Here is a 22,986-nt window from a genome sequence, read left to right on the forward strand (position 1 = left end):
AACCATGCAGCATTTGGTGAGGAAAATGCTCTAGGCTATTGAAGGACAAAAAGGAAAGATAGTAAACATATGGAATATGTTACCAAGGAAAGTAATTGAAGCAAACCACATAAAAGACCACATGAGACAACCACCTCCCTTTATGGGGGAGAAGAAGAGAAAGGCTTGCCTAAAAAATAAGCAAACAAATAAAAAAAAATGAGGTCAGACTAGTGTAAAAGCACAGGCATGTTGAGCCAGGTAGCCATTTCTTTGCCAAAATCTCTCAGATATATATTTTAGATAGGTATGGTATATATATAAATATATATATATATGGTCCTAGATCTCATATGATAGGGCTACGGTGGAATTTTGCAAACAGTAGTGTTACTTTGCAACAGGGTGCACACCTGAATTACATCATTATTCACATTACATTCTGCAAAGCAATGCGCTTACATTTGGAATTTGAGTTTTAACAAATTGGCACCAGTATTAAATAGATGATTGACGGAGCAATAAAATGGTGTGAAGTGCTCAGTCAAATGGATCAAGAAGAGCTCTGTAGCTTTCAAAAATAGAAACAATGCCGTAGAGTGTCCTCACTGATCACCAAAACACAAGCATCACAGTAAATGAATAGAACAGCTATCATATAGAAACTTAGGGAGATAAAAAGTAACAATCTATGTTACAAATGTGGTGAAATCACCCCGGCTAAAATTTCTTCCATATCAAACAAGTGCCAGAGACTGTCCACTAACCCTGAGGTCATGCAGGTTGGGTCTCAGATTTACAGAGTTTCTGAGAGTTTCAGTGAAGAGTGCCACAGCTAAGAATCTGGTGAAGATGAACCCCTGCAGAACCCCAAGCCCCAACTCCTGCCATGTAGGAATGTTTTTGGAAAATTTGTACTGCTGCAATGGCATGGACATAAACTGTTCGGCTGAAGATATTTGAGAAACTTACAGCCCCGAGTACCACCAGGAAGCCTTTATCCTCTAGAGAATCCCAGGAGAATATGACACTGGATAATGGACTTGCTTGAAGGATACTTTCAGTAAACTTTGACAAGAAGTTTCTGCATGTATAATGTAGAAATTCTATAGGACATTAGAAAGGTTTGGTATGCACTGCTCTCAATCCATTTTTGAATATGTGGTCCTTTATGTCTCCCACTGACATCTAAGATGGGCTGAAGCTGTAAGAAGTCCACCCCTTTAAAAGAGTAGCCAACCAAGAGAGGACTATTACATGGAGACAAGTACTCCATCCAAAACTGATATCAAAGACACAATCTAAGATAAGATAATATGAGATAACCTGCTGGGGTTCTGTGCCCACAAGCTAGAGGATCAATCCAAGATTAAGGAGGCATTAAGATATTTGGTGCTTGCATAAGAAGCCCAGTGATGCGGAAGCAAAGTTATACTTACCTGCTTCCTCTAGCTCAAATGATTCCTCCTCAAAGGGTTGAAGGGGATAAGCCTGAGTATGTATCACTGCACTAAGGACATTAGTTTTAGTAGTAATGGTTAATCACTTTATCCTTTAAGAAGAAGCAAGATAATACTTCTCAAATTACTCTAAGACCTTTTTGTATGATTACTCATGAAATGAATCATTAACAATTGTCTTATATCTTCTTTAAGCTCCTAAGAAAGTGAAGGTAAACTACCATGAGGGTCTGAAGAGACTGAACCTAGGGAAAAGCTTCTATTATGGAGTCCTCCTCCTGCAGTGAGGTACTCAACTAAGGGTTTGCATACAGAGAGTCTATTTTAGGCTACACCATCTGTGCTTGGTTCAGGCACTCACAAACTCTGTATGTCCTCTGAAGCAGTATAGTAAATGGCCAACAGATGGCACCTGGCTAGATACTGTATCAGAATCATTTCAGCATTTCCCAGACAGCCTTTCAAAATGGGCATGTGGATGGAGTCTCAGGGATCCCTGAGAATTGACTGGAATTGCATGCTGCAGAAAACTAAACATCACAGACCTAAGTCCCCTCTCACTGACTTTATGCTGACATCACTAAACTGACTTCAGCAGTCTTGGGAGACATTTTTGACAATGATGGAAGTGAAAGAAGAGGCACATCCTTGAATATGAATTGCCCTGTTGGCACAAGTCAATAACTGCAAAAGGAATTGCCTAATTACTAATATGCCAGTATCTACCCAACTCTGCAGTACCACACAAAGGAGGGGAAAATAAAATAAATAAATAAATAAATAGAAACTTTTGTTGTTGTTGTTCCAAGGTTGATTATTTTCTGCCTTGAAACGTGATCTATAATTACTTCCAGATTAATGCTCAGAACAGCAAGTACCCCACTTTACTCCAATTTTGGAAATGAAAGAGATGGAATCTCTAGCATTGCTGCTTTTAGTTCAGTCTCAGTAGCTCTGTGGCTCTTAACTGGAGTCTCTATGTAAGTTAGGATTCAAAACTGATGAAGAGACAGGTAGCAACATCTGTAAGTGAGCAACATGCAGAGGGGTGCAGAGTGAACCAATCTCAATGCCTCATACTTTGTGGTGGCTGGCAGCTAGCACAGCTCAAGCCACTCTGCTGCACTTGCAATAAAGCAAGACAGGAAGAAGATCTGAGTTTTGTTCTGACAGTCAAACTTGGAGGTTAGTTTTCTTCATGCATCACTTTCAATGAGATGCAACTTCACTAAACTCAAAGGCACTACTTTGACTTTATATTGGTGTAAGCAGGGGGGAAATAACGAATAGCTCCTGAAGTTAAAAAATAAAAATAAAAAAATAATTAAAAAAAAATGTCTGTGAACTCACTGAGGAACAGGTTGTGGCTGGTACTACATATTGTGTCCAACTGAAGGACAAACAGAAAAAAAACTGAAGAAGCTTTCTATAGCTTCTTCTGGCTCCAAAGGGACAAGATAATATTCCTTGACTTTCCTTAACAAAGTGCCTTGTAAAAAAGGCAGTATTCTGAATCCAAAGTCTAGCCATAGGAAAATGCAGAACCAACATGGACCGGTTCCCTTCAGAGTTAGGAGACCTCTTCTGACTGCTGCCACAGGAATTCTGGTTCTCTGGTGCCATGTTAGGTTGCAAACTTTGTCACTTTTGGCATATGTTAGGGAAATGACATTTAAAAGAGTTCCACTGTTTTCTCTTGCTAGGATAGAGTACAGTCCATGAAGAAGGATGCCCCAAAGCCAAGCTCTTCCATTGATTGCAATTAGCAAAAGTGGGAGTAGATGCAGCTGAGGTTTCTAAAGCTACGGTATTACACTGGACTTTCAACTGAAATACTCTCAGGTCTATATGTTCCTTATTGCTTTTATGGGCATCCATGAACTTCCACCTTCTGATCTTACATACCTTTCTCTACCAGCTCCTTCCTCTCACCTGAATGTTCGAAGAAGGACCCTTCCTGCTGCCCCATAGCTGTTGAGGTGAACATCTCCAAGCTCTTGCTGACTGAACAGTTCACATCACTCTACCACTTTCATTTTCCCCTTGTTATACATCTCTTTCAAAAACATCCATCCATTTCCATTCCTGCTGTTTTTATTTATTTATTTATTTATTTCTGATGTTTCCGTCATTTATTTCTGCTCTTCTGTGGAGTGGTATGTAGCCAGAAGAAAACACAGCCATTTTGGTCTGTGTGGAGAACAATCCTCTGATCACAAGGGAATGCCAATGATCAGCCCCTCCAGACTATATCACTCTCCCCAGAGGTGATACAGAGTAAAGTTTATAAAATTTTGCTCCTTGTTACAGGCATTTTACTGGACAAACAAGCTGACCAGATGGTTTTGATTGTGGGACTTGGCCTGATCTGTCAAAAAGAGACAGGTTCTAGCAGGCACTATATTTCAAGGAGCTTCAAACTATCTAGTGTGACACTACTAAAAAGTTAGGGGAGAAGACTCATGGTTTTTGGAAATGTTCAAAATAACTTTCTAAGACCTGAAGCATAACTTTCTCTCACTGCCACTGTGCTCAAGGCTGTTCGCTTTCTATTGCCCTGTTGGATGGCTTCTTGTTATCTCTTGTTACCTCACTAACCACATATCTATCTGGTGCAGTTTAATAGTGCTGAACCTAGAAGAACAGAAATTTCTTGGCACTTTCAGCAACTTGCAGTCTATCAGCAAGACCCTAGGGTCACTTTCAGAGCTTGTAGGGATACTGTGGCCATTGCTGAGATTATATAGGAACAGCCAGTTCAGATTTTTCTTTCTTAATCCCTTTCCCATTTCTGCTATCTCCAGATCACCCTGGGAACCCTCAGCTCATGATTTCTTTTGTTCCACAAATTCCCAGGCTTCTTTTTGGCAGATAGGAAGGAAAACACCATTCTCAAAAGCATAGTGACTCTAAGATCAGCTTCCCCATTGAGTGTCCCAAGATGATGGCCAATAACCCCAACCAGCTTCCTGCACCAACACTATGTGTCCTGGGATAAAATCTGTCTTATACAAAGCAGCAAGCAGCTACTGACTGTCTTATTTTTACAGTTCAGCTGCCTAGTATTCCTCATGTGAATTCGCTCTATTTTCATCAGTCTCGTACAAGAGGCAAACTGGTATGTGAGACATTAAAGACATTAATTTTCTAAGCAACTTCATACTTGGATCTTCAGCAGAATTTTCTCTGCAGCTGGAACACAGCAGGGATACTGTGCCCCATATTTAACCACTAAAACAAAAAGAGTTCAGTTTAGTCTTTGACCATATCATGCAGCTCGTGCACTCAGCACATATTTTACTCCAAGGTATCAAAGAATGTAAACTACAAGAGTGAGAACAATGACAAAAACTTTATATACATAAAATACCACCTACCCAGAGAAGCCCAAAAGTCTTATTTTCTTTCTCTGTTTCTCTTTTTCTCTCTGTTTCTTTCTCTCTCTCCCTTTCTCTCCCTCTCTCTCAGTTCCCCCCTCCCAAATTTGTGTGTAGATATCTGATGTAGATCCTGTCAGATTCCATTAGCATAAAGATTTCTCTTGAGTGGAATGTGGCAGCTGTTACAAGCTGTTAGAGGTTTTTTTTTTCAACTGTTTATTTTAGTTTGCAAGGTTTGTGAACATTCAGTACAACAGGTGGTCCTTCCTTCATTCCTGCAGTCAATTTTCTGGCAACCAGGATCTGCAGACTACAGAGATGGTACAAAATCACGAACATGCAGAGCCAGATAAAACTTGGGGGTTGACACTTTTTTATCTATGAAGTCAGCCGAAATATTAGAGAGCTTTGCTCTTGCAGATGCTGCTGCTACCCAACAAAGTCAGTAGCATGGGAATCATGCATATAGATGTATGAAATTACTGGGATCTGGATACAAAATGTAACAATCCTATGGAAGTGAAAGTGTAGAAACACTAAGTCTGAACAGTCCAGAAGAGTGGAGGTTGGCCCGGCCATGGTGTGGTGGTTGCTGATGCAACGACTTCAGATATACAGATGGCTTCTCATTGATAACTAACACTTGGGTGAAAGCTAAGCAAAGCCCTCAGTAACCTCAAAGTTACACTAGAAGCTGTGCAACAGCAAAGGCAGCAGGAGCAGCCGAGGTGAAACAGGCTGGGGTTCAACAGAACTATTCAGATTAACACGATTGCATTTTACAAAGGTGGTCCAGCAATAATATTTGCTGCAGGCAAATAATTCTAAACACTTTCTGGGTGATTTTAACCATATGCACGTGCTGCACTAAGCAAATAACACAAAGATAATTCTGCAAGTGTCCTTACATATTGTCTTATCCCCCTCAATTGTTTTCCAGTCCTTCACCTCCCCTACCATATTAGTTGTGCTTTCTTTGAGCATTAGGTTTGTTAACTACGTGCAGCTAGAACTTGTAACATTTTTATTAGTGATAATACTAATTTTTTATTACATTATTGATCACAAGTTGAAATGAATTTCAGGATTTATCGGTCTGAGGGCGGTACAAGCATGTCCAAACTGAGAATTTCATTGATGCTAATGCTACATTGCAATCTCAGACAGCCTAACACTGTATTCAAATAACTCATTTTCAGCCTAAGACCCTTTTATGAAACCACAGCAAGACAAAATGGCCTTAACATCAGGAAAAAAAAAAAAAGCACGCACACACCAAGTCAAAGCTAGAAGACAGAATTATTTTTTCATTGTATGGATGGGAAACTGTGATATAGATAAATAAAGAAACCTGATGTGGTCAAAAATGAAAACAATTAAAGACAAGCTAGTTCTGAAGTGAAGAGTTCCTCTGGCATTTTGACACTAAAGTTTTCTTCATCCTTCTAAATCATAATTTTAAAAGGTGTTTTCATAAGACGGCCTGAACCAGCGAAGCTTGTGAAATATACTCAAGCGGATGTCTCTCCTTACTGAAATAAAGACTGAGTATAAGGCCTGTATGACAGGGAATGATTACATATGTATACGTTTATCTATGGCAAACACTACTAGTGGAAGACTATAAAAGCAAACACAAAGACAAAAAACACAGTGGCTTTGGCTCTAAAAGCAAGTCTTGCATCAACTTGACTTTATACTGCCAAGAACAGACTGCCTCTGCCTTGGCTTATTCCAATTAAGACTCAAAAAAGGATACAAGCCCCAACAAAGAAAAAATCACCGTGATTCACTGGTATGCTCTGACTGCTCTACTACACTCCAGCAATGCAAAACAGCTGTAAACCTGGTTTAACCAGCAAGTTAAATTGGGTTTATGGCTTCTCAGTATTGGCAAAGAAGTACAAAGCAGCTGGAGTTTACTAGTACACTTAGCCCTGGGGGTTCACCCTCTAAAGTTAATTCTTACTCCAGCCAGGAAAAGGAACATCAGTCACAGTTAAACATTAAAGTGATTTTTAATCTCACAATCTATTGTTTTGTTTTGTTTTGTTTTGTTTGTATGTTTGTTTTTGTTTTTGTTTTTTAGGATACAGAGATAAATGGGACTTGCATATTTTGCCCACATACAGTTTAGGACCAGGCAGTCAAAAGTCCAGCTCCAGTTTCAAGCTTGATCATCTAAGGATGGAGATGTTGGCTGCTGGGCTCTGAAGTCATCCTTGACAAATATAAATTCTAATTAGGGAAGTGTAAGCTAGGTGACCAAGACTGTTCTGAGTAGTGTCACAGCACAGGATTTCTTTGAATACTTCTCACCCAATCCAAAGAAATTCTCTTAAGAAAACTGCCAACAACTCATCAGTCTGTGCTTTAGACTGTCCATTACAAGCAAAATATCTCATTGAATGGATGTCAAAAAAAGCCTGTTTTATGAACTCTCCTATTTCTGGATTGAGCTATCTTGTTTGCTTAGAAGTATTTCATAAGCATAACCTTTCTCCAGCAAAGGTTTCTGGCAATCATGTGTCAGGAGAACAAACACCAGTAAGTAACGAAACTTGAACTTGGCATATGTTGTTGTATTATTGTCTTCCAGAAAACAAAAATTAGCTTAGGTATTCAGTATCTCAGACTATTTTTGAAGAAAATGTAATTTGAAATTTCGGTATAGAAGAAACCAAGAGAATCCTAAAAGTCCCTGAGGAGATTCTCTGCAGCTGTCACTCAGTATTTCCTTAGGACAGGAAACAACCAGCACAGCTTCACTGAACACTGCTCAGTACCAAACATTCAGAAAGGCCATTCATAAAATGGAAAGAAAAGAAAAAAAGTATGCAAAGAAATAAGATTCAGCTAAATCAACAGATAAAATAAAAGAGCATAAAATTCAATAAAATGCAGAAGAGCACAGAGAATGGCAACTTTAAAAAATGTAAGAAATACTAGGGAGAAAGTGGGATTATTAAAAGAAGAGGGAGGTGAAACCGATGACAACTTTAATCTGGACAAGATCCTGAACTGTATACACTACAAAGAATTTGTCTGGCCAATGTCCAAGAGTTTGTGTAAAATTAAAGAGTGAAAATGCACTTGAAAGTTAGGGAGAGCTAAAATCATGAGAGACCAGGCATTAGATGTATTATATGCTGCGGCCTGTAAACATAGAGTCATTATTCTTATAAATAAAACCGTACAACAAATGTTTAGAGACCAGCCTAAACCAAAATGTTGGCCCTAAATAACCACAAATTGTGCAGGAGTTTGAAACTAGATCCTAGCCCTGTGTCAGGCCCCTCCCTGATGGGAACAGGCACAAGCTCTGGGACAGTCTGTTTCTGGATTCTGTGGCTTGGACTTCTCTCTTCCAGCCGGGAAAAAAAAAAAACAGAGAGAGAGAGAAAAAAAAAGAGAGAGAGAGAGAGAGAGAAAATCATTTGTGGGGAAAAAAAAAAAAAAAACACAGCTCAGGGCACCATTAGCACACAGAATTAATGCTTCAGAGGTATTGATTCTCTCTGAGACCAATGTGATATTGCCAAGAAATCTAAACTGACTGTGAAGTCCCCAAAGTATTGCCATCTTTTTTGTAGGTATGAATATAGCCCCCCCCCAAAAAAATGAAGACTAACATTTTAAATATATGCTAGCTGAAGGTATTTTGTGGCCTACAAACCACAGAGAAAGAGACGTTACATATGTTTCCCGATACCATGGTGGTTATCATGACAGCAGTATCAGGGATCCAGCTGGCAACTTCATAATGAGAAATGTCCAACCCTTTCCTGAGTCCTACTGAGCTACTGGCACTGTCATCATACAGCAGTGAGTTCCACAGTGTAATTATGCACAGAAGAAGAGAAAGAGTCCTTTTCCACTTTAAAAATGTATTGCCTTTTTAGTTTGAGTGTCCTTTTGCCCCAGTGTTATAATGAGATAAATACCACTCTATATATTTCTTGTATTGCCTTTCAGGAGGAAATAATTAGGAAATTCCCATGGAAATGGTTTTGCAAAATGCAGCTTCATTAAGCTGAAGTTTTGAGTTTAAATTGTTTGTTTTGTGCACAATCTAGAATTTTCTTTTAGGAAAAATAATTAGCAGACTGGTTCTGTTGAACTGATGTTTGGATTTGTAATAGTTCCACAAATCATTAAACTCATTTTTTTCATCCACATGCTACTTTATCCAAGCTTTCTTTCAGACCACTGACCCACCCACACACTCCTTTCTGAACCAGACTTGGGAGACTATCTGCCCTAGTGCAATTCTGATTACCCTCTATCTAAACTTCTCAACCATAATCCAATATTTCATTCATAAGGGAGCACTTCCATAGCTCTTAGTATTTTAATTGTCCACTCTCTGAATCCATTCTATACATACACACACACGGAGACAAGTAAATATGTGTATGGGGTTGGTTCTTAAAAATGCATTTGGCTTTTAAGTTAGTGACCTGCCACTGGCTCACATAGCAGAAATTATAGTATTTTCATTGTACTTTCTGTAGGGATATTTCTTGCAACTTAGCATTCTGTTCACCGTTTTGATCACTTCTGCAGAGTGACCAGATGTTTTCACTAAACTATTCACAATGAGCCTGGGTTATTTTTCACAAGTGATAAACATATTCTTCCTTTCATTTGCTTCACGTAGAACTGACTTGCATCCATACCAGATAATTTTCCTTCTTCTGACTCTGTAGCTGTGTAGGTAGGGTTGAGAGAGAAGTTTTTCCAGAAACACTTGAGTATAGTGCTGACTTTTTAATATCTATGATTTCAATACCCATCAAGGAACAAAAATTTCTTTACAAAAGAAAGTGACAAAACAGGGAAAGGAATTGGTACCATTTTGTGAGAAACAGAACCACCACAGAGACTGAACAGGTTACAGCACTGCATTATGACAGTATGGTGCACAGATTTTGGCATTACGTGTTAGGGCCTTCAATCCAGCCTGTGTTATGAAAGGCAAACGTGTCATATAAAAACAATTTAATTTGAAATCTGAAATACACGTGGCAAGACATAAACAGAATTTTCCCTTCAACTATAAACAAGAAGGTATCTCATATCAGTTTGAAACAATTATCTTAGTAACTTAAAAATAATCAGGGATCTTGCAAAAGTGAGCAATGCTTGTGAGGATGACATCATTCAAAAAGAGAGTTAAAACTGTAAACACTCTCAAGGTTGCAAAAATTGATGCTTCACTTCATGTCTAAGGATTGGTATCAGACAATGATGTTAAAGAACTTCTTAATGGTTAAATTGATGCAGGGATAAGCGGAAAGACAGATGTAAGCAGCACATCAACAGCAGCTGTAGTTGGTAGAAGACAGGTAAAGGGATGCCAAAAGTGACCTTGGGGTAAGAGAGGGCAGATGAGTTGACTTCCATACTGTGCAATTTGATCAGTCAAAATAATCCCATGCAATTCTGGGCTGCGCATACAGAGACAATGATTCCACGAGAGCCAAGATGTGGCTCCATTTAGCAACCAAGATGTAAAGAAATCCTGTAGCTAGAGACTGCCCTTTCATGTACAGCAGAGGAAGGAGGCACTGAGTTACATTCCTCCTCAGTCCAACAGAAAGGCAGGAAGAGAAAGGGAGAGGGAACAAATAAACTCAGGCCTCATGCCCATGCCCAGCATGCCAGACAGTACTTCTGAGGTGAGCCAAAAGCAAGTGTAATCTGTTCCCCAATAGAGCCACAGCGCAATGAGGTCATGGCTGAGAGAGACTTCAGGCCTGCCCCAGCTCCACTACAACAAGGGCTTGGAGGCAAAGAAGAGAAAGGAAATAAAGTTTCTTGCAGTACTGAAGTAGAAAACAAGGTAAAGTTTCATCTCTCCCATCTGAGCACCTTGTGAGGTAGCACAAAACACATCACCCACACTCAAAGATTATCATCTCCCAGTCAAGCCTTCGATGGGCAACTATCCTTCGCAAAACACAGGGGAGAATCAGGATGGAGCACTGCATGGTTTCTGAGTACTTTGCTCATAAAAAAGTGGGGAAAAAAAACACAAATGTTAAGAACAGAGGCAGAATAAGTTTTAGGGACTAAACATAGTTATTTTCATAGGAAACAATTTAAGGAATTAAATGTCCAAAATAAAGCTGGTTTATAAATGATTGCCATGCATAAATACTAAAGGAAAAGAACACCAAAGGGACAAAGAAAGACCAAGACTTTTATTTAAGAGGCTATAATCATATTGGGAGTGTATGCCTACACTAATGTTTCAATTCAGATCAGGAGAATGTTTTTGAAGCCAATTTCATGATCATTCCCAGTCACTACTCTTCAGTTCACATTATGGAGGAGTCTTGGAGCACATGATATTAGTTCCTTCTGGGTGAATCTAAACAAAAAGAGGTCCTTCAAAAGTACCCAAAGCATCTAATGCTAATTTGTACCCTGTCCACAAAAACAATTAGAGACAGTATAAATTAACCCTCCTCAAAAGTCATACAGCATGGATATCAGGTCTTGAACACCAAGCATTTCACCCTGCAGATCTGCTCCTCTCTGGCTGCATGGGTTGTTAATGCAGACACTGCTAGTAACTGAGTTATGTAGAAGATCAAATTCTAAAATCCCATAGCTTCCATATACTTCACTGGGGAAGGAGCAGCACAAAATTGGTGTTTTATCCTGGAGGATAAGTTCATGCAGTCTTTCCTTTTCCTTTAACATCCGTGCTCCTTGGATGTGTATTTGTGGCTTGGCTTTTTGTCTTTTCTTTTACTGTCTTCAACCCAAACTCCTTAAGTCACATCCTGACATACTCTGCCAACCGCAGTCCCACACATCAAAACCCCTACATGCAGTGGAACTTACTGATTCCAGGAAGTGCACACGGCTGTACTTTGCTGACTTCCACTGAGCCACCCTGATTTACGCCTGCCGAAGTTATGGTCCCAAGAGTAATAACACCTACACTGCACAGTTGTCCCCCATGTGTATATGCTATTACCCCTACAACAGATGCACTATCGTGCATGCACACACATATCCCAACATCTGGCAGTCACAAGCTAGCTGTAATAACTCCATGAACACCATTCATCTTTACAAAACTCACAAACACTTCATCTATATGTGCACTAAAGAGGTGCATAACCTCTTCCACTTCTCTGGAAGAACTATGTGCTCTTAACCTGGCATTCACAGTCACACATGCAGAAATACAACCAAGCACTTGCACTTAGTCCTGAAGCACACGTTTAATCTTTCTGAATAACATGGTATGAATGGCTCTTGACATAAACACTTCACAGATGTTGCACATAATGTACATATATATATACCTCCTTATTTCTCAGCCATACCTGTACATGTGCCTACATGACCTTACCAGCTATGAGGCTCACATTTCCACTTTCTGGCTAGAAGTCATGTCAGAATAAAACTGATAAAAGGAAATGAAGAATCAGTTGCAAACATCCAGATGCAAATTAACTTAAAAACATCCCACTGCTTAACACTAAAACTGGTACTTTCATTATTCAGCATTTCTGGATGTTGGATATTTCCAATCTGTTTTACTTTGCATCTCTCATCCAAATCTAACCTAAATGATATATTCAGGGAGAATGTGGGCAAAAACTTCTGATAGTTTGGGTTAGTGTTTTATTAAAAATACTTTAATTCAGAATACCTTTGCCTGCTTAGATGTCAGTTCTCTGGACTGGAAACAATGGGATGTTCCCCTGTGATCTTCTCAACAAACTCTAAGTTACAGCAAAATAGGCTGGACAGCACACAGTCTGGAAGCAATGAAGTTGTGTAGGTCTCAGGTTTGCCCAATTTCCCCACCACCAATGTCAATGCGTAATAACCTATTGGCTTCTGTGACCTCAGATAGTATCCTTTATGGATGTCACAAACAGGGATAGTAATTTTCTGTGTGTATGAATACCCACACAATTTCAACCATGCAGAACTAAACTGTTTCAGAACCCATTCTTTTAAAACCTTTAAAAGCATGTACTACACTTCGAAAATTATATGCATATTTTGAGTTTATTGAGTTTTTTCCCAACCATCTTCTCTCTAAAAAAGTTACTCTTTTTTTCACAGTGGGAGTAGCTGGCTGTATCTTACTGCAGATGAAAAGAAATATAATACATTTTACTGATTTTTTTTTAAATACTGCTGAGAAAATGAGGATGAAGTTTTCATGTGGAAAGGAAAAATTCAAAATTCTCAAAATGTTTTATCTCAAATACAGATAAGAAAGTAAATATTCCATTTATTTATTTTTTTAGAGGAAAACAACAAGAATTTCTGTCTTCATTAATTTCTACTTTAGCTTTCAAGGCTTGAGTTTAAAGTAATGAAGTTTCCAGGCCTCAAGTCTGCGAAAATCCTTTCCAGCTAAATGAATATAGTCCAATATGACAGCAGTTTCTCAGTATTCTAGGCATCTTGGAGTATCAGCTCTGAATGATATGATTTGTTCCACATATCTCACTGTGCTGTTAATTATGAAAATTAAGGGTAGGTTTAATGATAATTTCATTAACTATTTCACTAATAAACAGAGATATCCAGATAATGCACTGATTTCACAGTCTTCTTGCACCTTGCAAAATTCCCTGTTTGGCCTCACTCTGTAGTCCAGCATTAGAGCTTGCACACTGAGAAACTTGTCCTGTGCTTAGTTTTCCATCACACACACACACACACAAAAAAAAAAAAAACAAAAAACTGTGGCACAAAGAAAACTGAAAGCGTGCAACTGCATTAAAAACTGCATTAAAAAAAAAAGAATGAAAATTCAAAATAATTCACAAATTCAAAATAATAAGCCCAGAGATGGAATAATAACCATGGATACTAACACACCAAGAATCCTGATATCTATCAATCCTACAAGTGCTTGTTACCATTTAGCATATTCCTTATGAAAGATCTTAATGAAAAAGGCAGTTTTCTGATATGCAGATGATCCCTCACATCCTTGCCGGGTGTTGCTGTAGATTTGTCTTATTGGTCAGCTCAAAAGTCTCTCAGAAGAGCAAAGAGGAAAAGGAGAGTTTTAACTGCCACTGAGGTTTCATTATTAGTGGAGTATAAGTGCACAGGCAGCCAATTACTGCATCTCTTTTCAGGCCTCTAAACATATTATTTCATCACTCAGTTTATTATCTCTGGTGTTCTTGTGCATCCTCCCATGTCCTCCTTATCACTGAAATGCTGTCATCTGTGTCTCAAAAGTTCCTTTTAACCCTTTCTCCCCTAAAGCACGCAGTAGTTGAAGAGAAGCACTAAACTACAATAAGAGATCCATCGGTTCTCATGGAGAAGAGAGAAGGAAAAGACAGTCCTCCCCAACTCATCACCTTCTCTTCAATCATACTTCCACCACCTTCTTCTTGTGTGGTAAGATTTGATGTGAAAAGCAGCCCAAGCTTGTCTCTAATGCTGCTGAGCTTGACCATGTGGCTACAGGAGGAGGTAGCAATTTCCTTTCCTAGTGCAGTCACGAAGCACCACAGTGATGCTTCAAAGCAAATCTGTGATCCACCCCTTCCAGCCTGGAGCCCATCGGGGTCTGAGAAGCAGCTGGGCTGCTCTTCAGTGAAATGCATTATGGAAGGCAGGGAAAGAGAGAGAGGGAGTGGAGGAAAACAAGGGTAAAACAGAAGTTAAACAAATGTACAGAGTAAGAAAGGAGAAGGAAGAGGCTGGGGTTAGGATAGTTTATTGGAATTGGCTTGTTGACACTGAATGATGTAAAGCTTAAAGAAAGGATAGTTCAGAAACCATTGCAACCCTGTACCCTACACCTTTTTCACAACCAGGCTAATGCCCTTAATGCGATACAATTCTTTTTTTCCCCTTTCTATGGTGCTTATCAGACAGTCTTGCTTTTTATTGCTGGCTGCAGGTCTGACTTGTTCAAGCAGATCAGATCATTTGCTGCTGCGTGTGTCAGGTAAGAAGGGACCTTGCAACCCATCTCAGCAGCTGGCTTGCCTACTTCCATTTCATGTCAGAGGAACATAAGAACAAAATAGTGAAATGTGGGGTTATTTCAAGAGGTTTCCCTTTGTTGTAGGAAGTACCCAGATCCTGGCTGGTGGGTCTGTTCTTTGTTTAAATCTTACAATGTTTAGGTGTAAAGAAGACAGCACTAAAAAGCCTTTTGCCCGTCTGCAAACTCCCTCTTCACCCAGCTCTGAGCAGTCAGGATATCGCAATGCTTCTCACTAGCAACATGGTGCAATGTAGATAGGTTCTACTGGGGCATGGAGGAAGCAAAAGCAAAAAGAAGCAACAACAACAACAACCAACAGCAATAACAACAAAAAAAAAAAAGAACCAAATAAAATAAATGTGGCTGGCTGAAATTAGATGGTTATTTTCATGGCTGCATCTCAAGGTGTCTTTGCAAAATGGCAGTTTTGCAGCCACAGCTATCTTTTTGCTGCTAAAACAAGTCAGGATATTTAGAGAAAGGTAAACTAATGCACTTTGTCTACCTCCTACTTGGAAAGTCGGAGCAAGGAGTTTCCCCCAGAATGCAGCAAAGAAAATATGTTACATCCCTTCTCTGTATGATTTCCTCTGCAACTGGGGCAAAAGCCATGCAACACTATTACAGCAAGTATTTTACATAAAGATAGCTTAACTTCCTTTTATGTGTCTTATTGTAACAATGTGCTTTTCTTGCAGGGAAGACAGAGCTGGAGAATAACGGACTCCACTGGTTACTGCGTGGGAGGAATCGAGAAGGTCACATTCATGAGCCATACTTTGTGTAATAGCTCTGGTGTTTCTAAATTGAGAGGCATCACCAGATGGCCATGGCCATGGAGGCTTTTGTATTACTTAGGTAGCAAGCATGATGAAGGCTTTTGTCTGTTTGTTTTTGTTGTTCTTGTTTGGTTTGGTTTAGTTGGTGGTTTTGCTTTGTTTTGTTTTGTTTTGTTTTTTCTTGAGTAAAGGACACCTTATACTGAATGGAAATCACAAAAATTCGGTAAGAACCTTCCATGCAGAGAAGTCCTTCAGAGAATAAAGCAAGTGTCCTGTGCAGTATATTGCTAGAGCAAACTGAGGTGCCCTTCCCATTTCCATCCCACCCTCCACCCCTGCATTCATCTACCCTCACACCCTCAAAAATTTCACAGCCCAGGTCTCTTCTTCCAGCAGCAAGCAGCCATTCTGCACTCTCCTGCCCTGAGGGAGAGGTGGCAGAGCGCTCCCCACTCCTTGACATAGCCAGGAGCACACATTGTCCCCCTCAGTGAAACCTGAGCCACAGTGATCCCCTCCTTTGTGCAAGGCTGACACAAAGAGCTTTCCCACACCCCAGGAAAGACAATGGTCCCCTCTGCAAGTAGCATGGGACACAACACTCCCTCTTCCACTTCATGCTACAGCACACCCCTACACAACCAGCCAGTTATGGCATCATGCCGTTCCCATGGTACCATGCACCTAAACACGTCATGCAGTAATAAAAGCTGTCAGCTGAACATAGAGAAAGAAAAGGAGAATGTATACCAGAGAGTGCTACAAGACAGCTGTTCCTGCCATTCAATAAAGGCATTAGTTATTTGCTGATTTGCAAGGCTCTCCCTCCTTTATGAAACTCATACAAAAACTTCAAAGTCCTGCTCAACAGACTTCAGCAAGTCCACACAAAGCTTTGTTCTGAGGTCCACCACAAGCTTGCTTCTTGCCTCTCTGCCCTGATACCCAGTAGGTGTCTCAGTACTATCAAGGATGAACCACGGAGAAACTGACTAGGAAAAGCTATATTGGTATATTAAAAACTCACCCTAAGAATTTGCTCTCTGAAACTTTTCAGTGGCATAGTTTACATTGCCTACCTCATGAAATTATCATGTGAACAGTTTTCTGTAGGCTTTGCATCTGTTGTGGAGCAATTTTGGTCCTGGTAGGAGCTCCTATATGAGTGTCTACCTGGAACCAGGCAACTGAGAAGCACACAGAAAGAGAGCATCTCCACTTCAGAGGACAAGACCGGCTAACTGCTTTGTGAAATAGGAGGAGAAACAGAAACTCATCAAAGTCCTCATAAAGAGGGACTAGTGTGTATGTAGGAAATGTTATTCCCTTTGAGCTGGGCTTTATACAGATTCTGATGTGCTGATGTAAGACCCTGCAACCCATTAGCTACATTCTAAAGGCCTACTGATGCTAATGTATCTTCAAAACTGAGACTAGATTTCTAGAAAGAATTCAACCAAACAAAAGCTGAGATCTTAACAGCCTACCAAACATGGTCTTCCATTTTGTCTGCATAACCGGCAGCATCCTCTTCCAGTCCGAATACTGTTTGCCACGTCCATAACCTTAAATGGACACTGCACATATGCAAATAAAACACATAGCACAACATTCACATATTTATGGGGAAAAGAAAGAAGGAAGGAAGGGAGGAAGGGAGGAAGGGAGGAAGGGAGGAAGGGAGGAAGGGAGGAAGGGAGGAAGGGAGGAAGGAAGGAAGGAAGGAAGGGAGGAAGGAAGGAAGGAAGGAAGGAAGGAAGGAAGGAAGGAAGGAAGGAAGGAAGGAAAAGCTAATAATTATTGCATGAATATTACACTTTTCCTTTTTTAACATAAATATACATTTCTACGAAACTCAGGAGGATGGAAAGAGTAGAAGGGCCTAAAGTCAAAATGTTTATACTTAAACACACTTTTATATAAGTCTTAGGGCAAAATGGATGTGAGAGCATTACGTAAGAAGTATGTTGATACATTTATATGCATGGACCAATACCACTTTCTGCAATAACCTAAGAACAAATCTGCTAGTAGAAGATAGTAGGCATCAATTTTTTAGTTTCTATCCGTGGTCTAGTATTTAGCGCCAAAATAAGTAAACATAATAATGTCCTATTGAGGTTGCCAGTCAAGAGTTCAAAGGAAGCCTCTAGATGTTTGTTTTTTTTTGTTTGGTTGGTTTTTTTTTTTTTAAAAAAAAAAAAAGCTCAGGTCTACCATCTGAGCTGAAAAATCAGTTGCTTTTCACAATGCCATAAGACTTGAGAAAAGCCATGTGTAAGTCAACTCACAGAGGATAATACACAATGTTAATGGTTATTAGATAAGAAGATAATTAAATGAAAATAAACACTTCATCTGTAATGCTCATTCTAGAAGACTGCATGAAAAAAAGAATGAGACTGAACGTTGCTAAGAGAGACACCTCAATTTATGTCCAGCTCCGACAGGGGCCCACTCTGCCTGTGAGATATGTGTTGAGCCATTACCAGAGGTTACTCATAGCTAGAGGTGTGAGACCCAGGCTCATAAGGAGTGCTGGAGCTTCCTCTGAGTTTCCTGCATAATACATTTCTCTGCAAGGCTCTGAGCAGTATTTTCTCTTTGACTTTGTTTCTTAAAAAAAACACGTACAGTCAGTAACTTTTCTCTGCATTGTGAAACTGATGCTGAATGAGCAAAATCTGTGCCTTTTTTTATGATAAATTCATAAGCTTTGTTAGTTTTGCCATTTTGTTTATTACAAAATCATTTTTCCTGGGACCTAACACAGTCTTGCCACAGTTACATTTGTTTACAACACCATTGCAAGGATAAGCTTCCATTTGTCACCTGATCCCTTTGCTGCATCACATCTCTTCACTCTACTCCCCTTTTCTATAACACCATACCAATATGAAAAATATTCACCTCTCAAGGACCTGCTCAACCTTTTCTGTCCTCACTCTATATCCACAGAAGCCATTAAATGGCTCAATGCCAGCATTTATTTCCAGCATGCTATGGGTCTCAGCAAGCACGTCTATGCCTATTCTTAAAACACATTTTGCACAGGGGAAGAAACATTTGCACATCCAGGTCATTACTCACCCTTCAGCTCTTCCTTCAGACTTGACTACACCATAAGGACTTGAAACCCATGAGATTAGTTACAGTACTGCTGTGCTCACGACGATCACCTACTGAACTGATCAGTGTCATCAAATGGGGCAAATCCTCTGGCATAACAATACCAGTTGTAATTATATTCTAAAGTTATCTCAGCACAATCCTACACACAGCCATGCTTACACCAGAACAACTGTGTCTTTTTTTGGCCTAGTTTACTTGTCATTTCCATAAACACACATGCATGCAAGCAAGTGTAAGTGTATAAGATCAGCTGGAAAAAAAAAGTAATCACCTCATCTCATCAGTTGACAAGTGACGTGGTGATTCTGGGGTCACACTGTAAAGCACAGGCACCAGGGGGCAGAGCTGAGACCAAACTTAAAGATTTTACTCTTATTTTCTGCCTTTCACACCTGTTTCCCTGTAATATTCCACTGATGCAAAACCACTATTTTCTTGCAGGAGGCAATTTATTTAAAAGATGAGAATAACTTCCAAGTTGCCTCAAGTAAGTAAGGAGATGCTCCACAGACTTCAGCATCCTTTTGTGGTTTCCCCGCTCTCTCTTTATACAGGACTGCACAGAGGAGCTTGGGAATCGAGCAGTAACTCCAAACACGAAAACCTTACTGCAGTGAATACTTCTTCTGTCCCATCCCCAAACACTGACCCACTGAATGAGTCTTGTAGACTGCCGATGAAAGGACTGTGTACTACTATTTCACACTCATAGCAAGAGTGGCACAGCACTCGACTTCAGAGGAAAGAAAGTATGTGTATCTCCACCTATAAAATGTTTGTTTAACTGCTATATTCAGCTGCTGGAGTAGAGCAAAGCAGCCTTCATGCCGCTTAGCACCTGACCTACTGTTTTTCTGATTTTGTTATATATCTTTAACAGTATCATTGCTATTTCACACTTTATTTCTTTCACAATTCTTACCCTGTCTGTGCACTCCTGGTGATTTACTGCTTGTGATTTCCTCCCATTTATTTATGCACTCAAATACTCCACAGCTTTTTATTTCAAAGGTTTGCAGGGCACTCAAATGAATCTGGCAGAAATGTACAGCTCTTGAGAAGAAATTTCATACAAATCAGCCATACAGGCCAACACAGCCTGCCTAAGAATGAACAGAGCTTTCAAACTTTATAGGCAACATGTTTGCCTTGATAGTACAAACCACGAGGAAGCAAAAACCCCTGTAGAAACACAGGCTGTTTTAGTGCAGGTTCCAGTAAGTGCTTTAATTTCTGCATACAACTTAGAGCAATTCCACGCAGAATTTGTCACAGAGAAGTATTATATTCTGGCTTCTTCAATGAGCTCAGGCAGTTTCATACTTATTTTAGCCCACCATTGGTTTGAGAGGACTTCCACTAGGGCTTCACATTCCCAAGCACAGAAACAGACACATTTACTTCCATGCAGTGACCTTAAACCCCAGTCAGGACTATTTCTTTTTGCCTGTGCCAGGAGTGTCCTGAAGAAGTCCACGCTGAATCACACTTACCAGAATTGCTCAGATCTGAGCCATTCCCTCACAGGGTCCTATGATTAATTCACAGCTGCTACCTCCCAAGTAACAGTAAACCTATTAACATTCACCATTGTCCAGACTGCTTTCCTGTGTAAACTCAAAACCTTCACACAGAAGGCACAGTTAGGCTTGTTGACAACAAGTGGGGACTTGCAGAAACCTTCTCAATGCTTGCAGTATCACTATCAGCATTACAGGAGATAGAGCTGCCATATATTCACACAGCAGCTTCACCTTGTTAATGCTGGCACCAACTCAATACCTTTTTCAGGTACACATTTTCAGGATGTCCTGCCCTGCACAGGACTCTCCTGGGTGTGAAAACAAGACAAGATCCAAAGGGAAGTGATCTGAAAGCCACAGTTGACAGGAGGAGCCTAGGCAGTAGATCCTCCTCCTCGCCTGTGTCCCTTCACACTCTTCCCCAATCTCTTGTAACAGGCAACAGCAAGTGGCAGCTGCTGATGCTGCCTAAGGCTGCACGCTACCTGAGCACTCAGCAAAGAAATGAGATGGGAAGTTTACTTGCTCTGCTCCTAAAGTCAGAGCATCCAGCAGAGGCCATTACAGGAGAAGCACAGGTGAATTTTAGGTCCAACACAATTACAGTCTCAGTTAAAGTAACCTTCAGACTTCCTAAACTGAATGCTCCACTTTGATATTTAGTATCTTAAAAACCTGTTCCTTACAGTCATGCGACTCTCTCCTTAGAGCACTTTTTAAATGAAGCAAACAAAGTATGATAAGGACAATAAGGACAAGGAGAATACAAAGAGAAAAAAGGTGGAAGAAATGAGATGAAAAGGACCTTGGAGGGTATAGCAGATGGAAATAGAATATGTGGTGGTGCTATGGAGAGAAAAGTAATATAAGGGAGGGAAAAAGAAAATAAAAACAAAAAGGCAAAGGCATAATTAAAGAAAGGAATAGAGAAAAAGTAAAGCAAAAAGAGAAAATCTGCCCACACGTACACAAAATAATTCAATAACTGCAGACTTGCTAACGAACAAATTGAATCACTGAAAACATTCTCAAGAATTTCCTATGTGGCTTGGAAGCCAAGTTAAACAAGTTAGGAGCCACCTCTCCCGCACAGGGAAGACTACAATACTTTCTATTTACTAAAATTAAGACTTCGACTACAGGTTTCCCTAAGAGATCTGTTGGCTTACACACACACACACAAAATAAATAAATAAATAAATAATCTCTTAAGACCTTCCTGAGTCTGGAGGTTTTCAGAGGAAATCGGTAGAAACACAGCAGATTTCACAGAAATAAGAAAGAGGAAAAAGCACAAAAAAAAAGAGACTGGAAGAAAGCTACATGTATCAGGGGAAGAAGCCACTAGCAGAATAAAATAGAGTAAAAAGCTCTACAGAAAAACATTACAGAAGCTTAGCTCAAACAAGGAAGAAAAATAAACATAAACACATGAAAATGACCTTAGAAAGACATATAAACATGAAGAAATAACATAAAGGGGGAATAAACTATAGAAGTTCAAATTCAGAAATGACTGACACTGCTAGATGGTTTGAACAGCTTCCCAGAGTTCCCCAAGTATAATTTCTATGCTTTCTTGAGATTCCCACATTGCACAATACATGCAACAACATTAGGGTGGACATAAAGCCACATATGCTGGGTTATGGAGGAAATGTATGAAACTCTTCTAATCTCAAATCTTAACCCACCACTGTATTTCCCTGTATACATTTAACTCAGTGTGAAGTAATTCCAGTTCTCTTCTGAATCACAACAGTTACATCTGTCAATTTTGGTGGCATTTTTCCTCATTTGCAGTGACGCTAGAGATGTATAATCATTCTCCATCATGCTATCTTTTTGCACAGGTCATAGCTCAGTTACAGAGACAGCAAACCAAAGGAGAATAATCTCTCCAGTGCAATATCCAGTCTCAAGTTCACAGGCTCTTGCAGAGAACCTACTCAGCGAAAGCCAAGACTTTAGCTACTGTCCTGTGGAAGCTCAGGTATAAGCAGTTATGGATTTATTTGGAACATACACAAAGCAAATGTTCAAGAGAACAGATGACAGCATGAAACCACTGCCATACCATTGGTCTGAAAGTATTGTATACTGGATGTTGTGCCTTTCCCTTCTGCAACCTCTGTGCCCAGAATAAAAACTATGAGGAGCAATTCAGAAGAGTTTCCTCATGGTCCCTGCATGGGAGCCCACTGGCACCATGCTGGCACCCAGAACTGACCTCTGCTGTGCTGAACGTGAACAGGTTGAGGGACTACCAGAAGAAGGCTTGGCTGGGACCCATGGTCCTCAAGCATCTTTCTCTTGAAGAGAAGTCTATAACCATGCTGTCTTACCAGGCTTCACAATTGCCCCACCCACCTTCATGTTGCACCAGCTGGGATCTCTCAGTAGAAGTGTTTAGGAGCATTTGCAAAATGAGATAGTGACTGAAATTTCCAGGATGCATCAAATGATCTCTTTATCCAAGCACCTTCAGCATGGTGCAGAAGCATGCGACCATGAACTGCAGTGGTCTTGCTTACCCCACATAGCTACCCATATAACACAGTACCAAAATAACTTCAGAAGTCCTGCCCTGCCTTTGAGTGGAAAAGGTGAGATAAGTATCTGACATCTGGTTTCTTCTTTAGTTTTTCATTAAGCTTGGGGGAGAATTAGGCAGGGATCAGGTGACATTTCTCCTGCAGTCCCTCCTCCTGCTGCCTGGAGAGGAAGGTG

At 40.0% G+C, this 22,986-nt stretch overlaps 1 protein-coding gene across 1 annotated transcript in view; it reads right to left on the minus strand.

Moving 5' to 3' along the window:
* TBX15 (T-box transcription factor 15) overlaps nucleotides 1-22,986 on the minus strand; it is a 102,245-nt gene that overhangs the window by 40,460 nt on the left and 38,799 nt on the right. The window lies entirely within an intron of this gene.

This window comes from Anser brachyrhynchus, assembly GCF_964034855.1.
Source record: "Anser brachyrhynchus genome assembly, chromosome: 1".
Taxonomy (NCBI): domain Eukaryota; kingdom Metazoa; phylum Chordata; class Aves; order Anseriformes; family Anatidae; genus Anser; species Anser brachyrhynchus.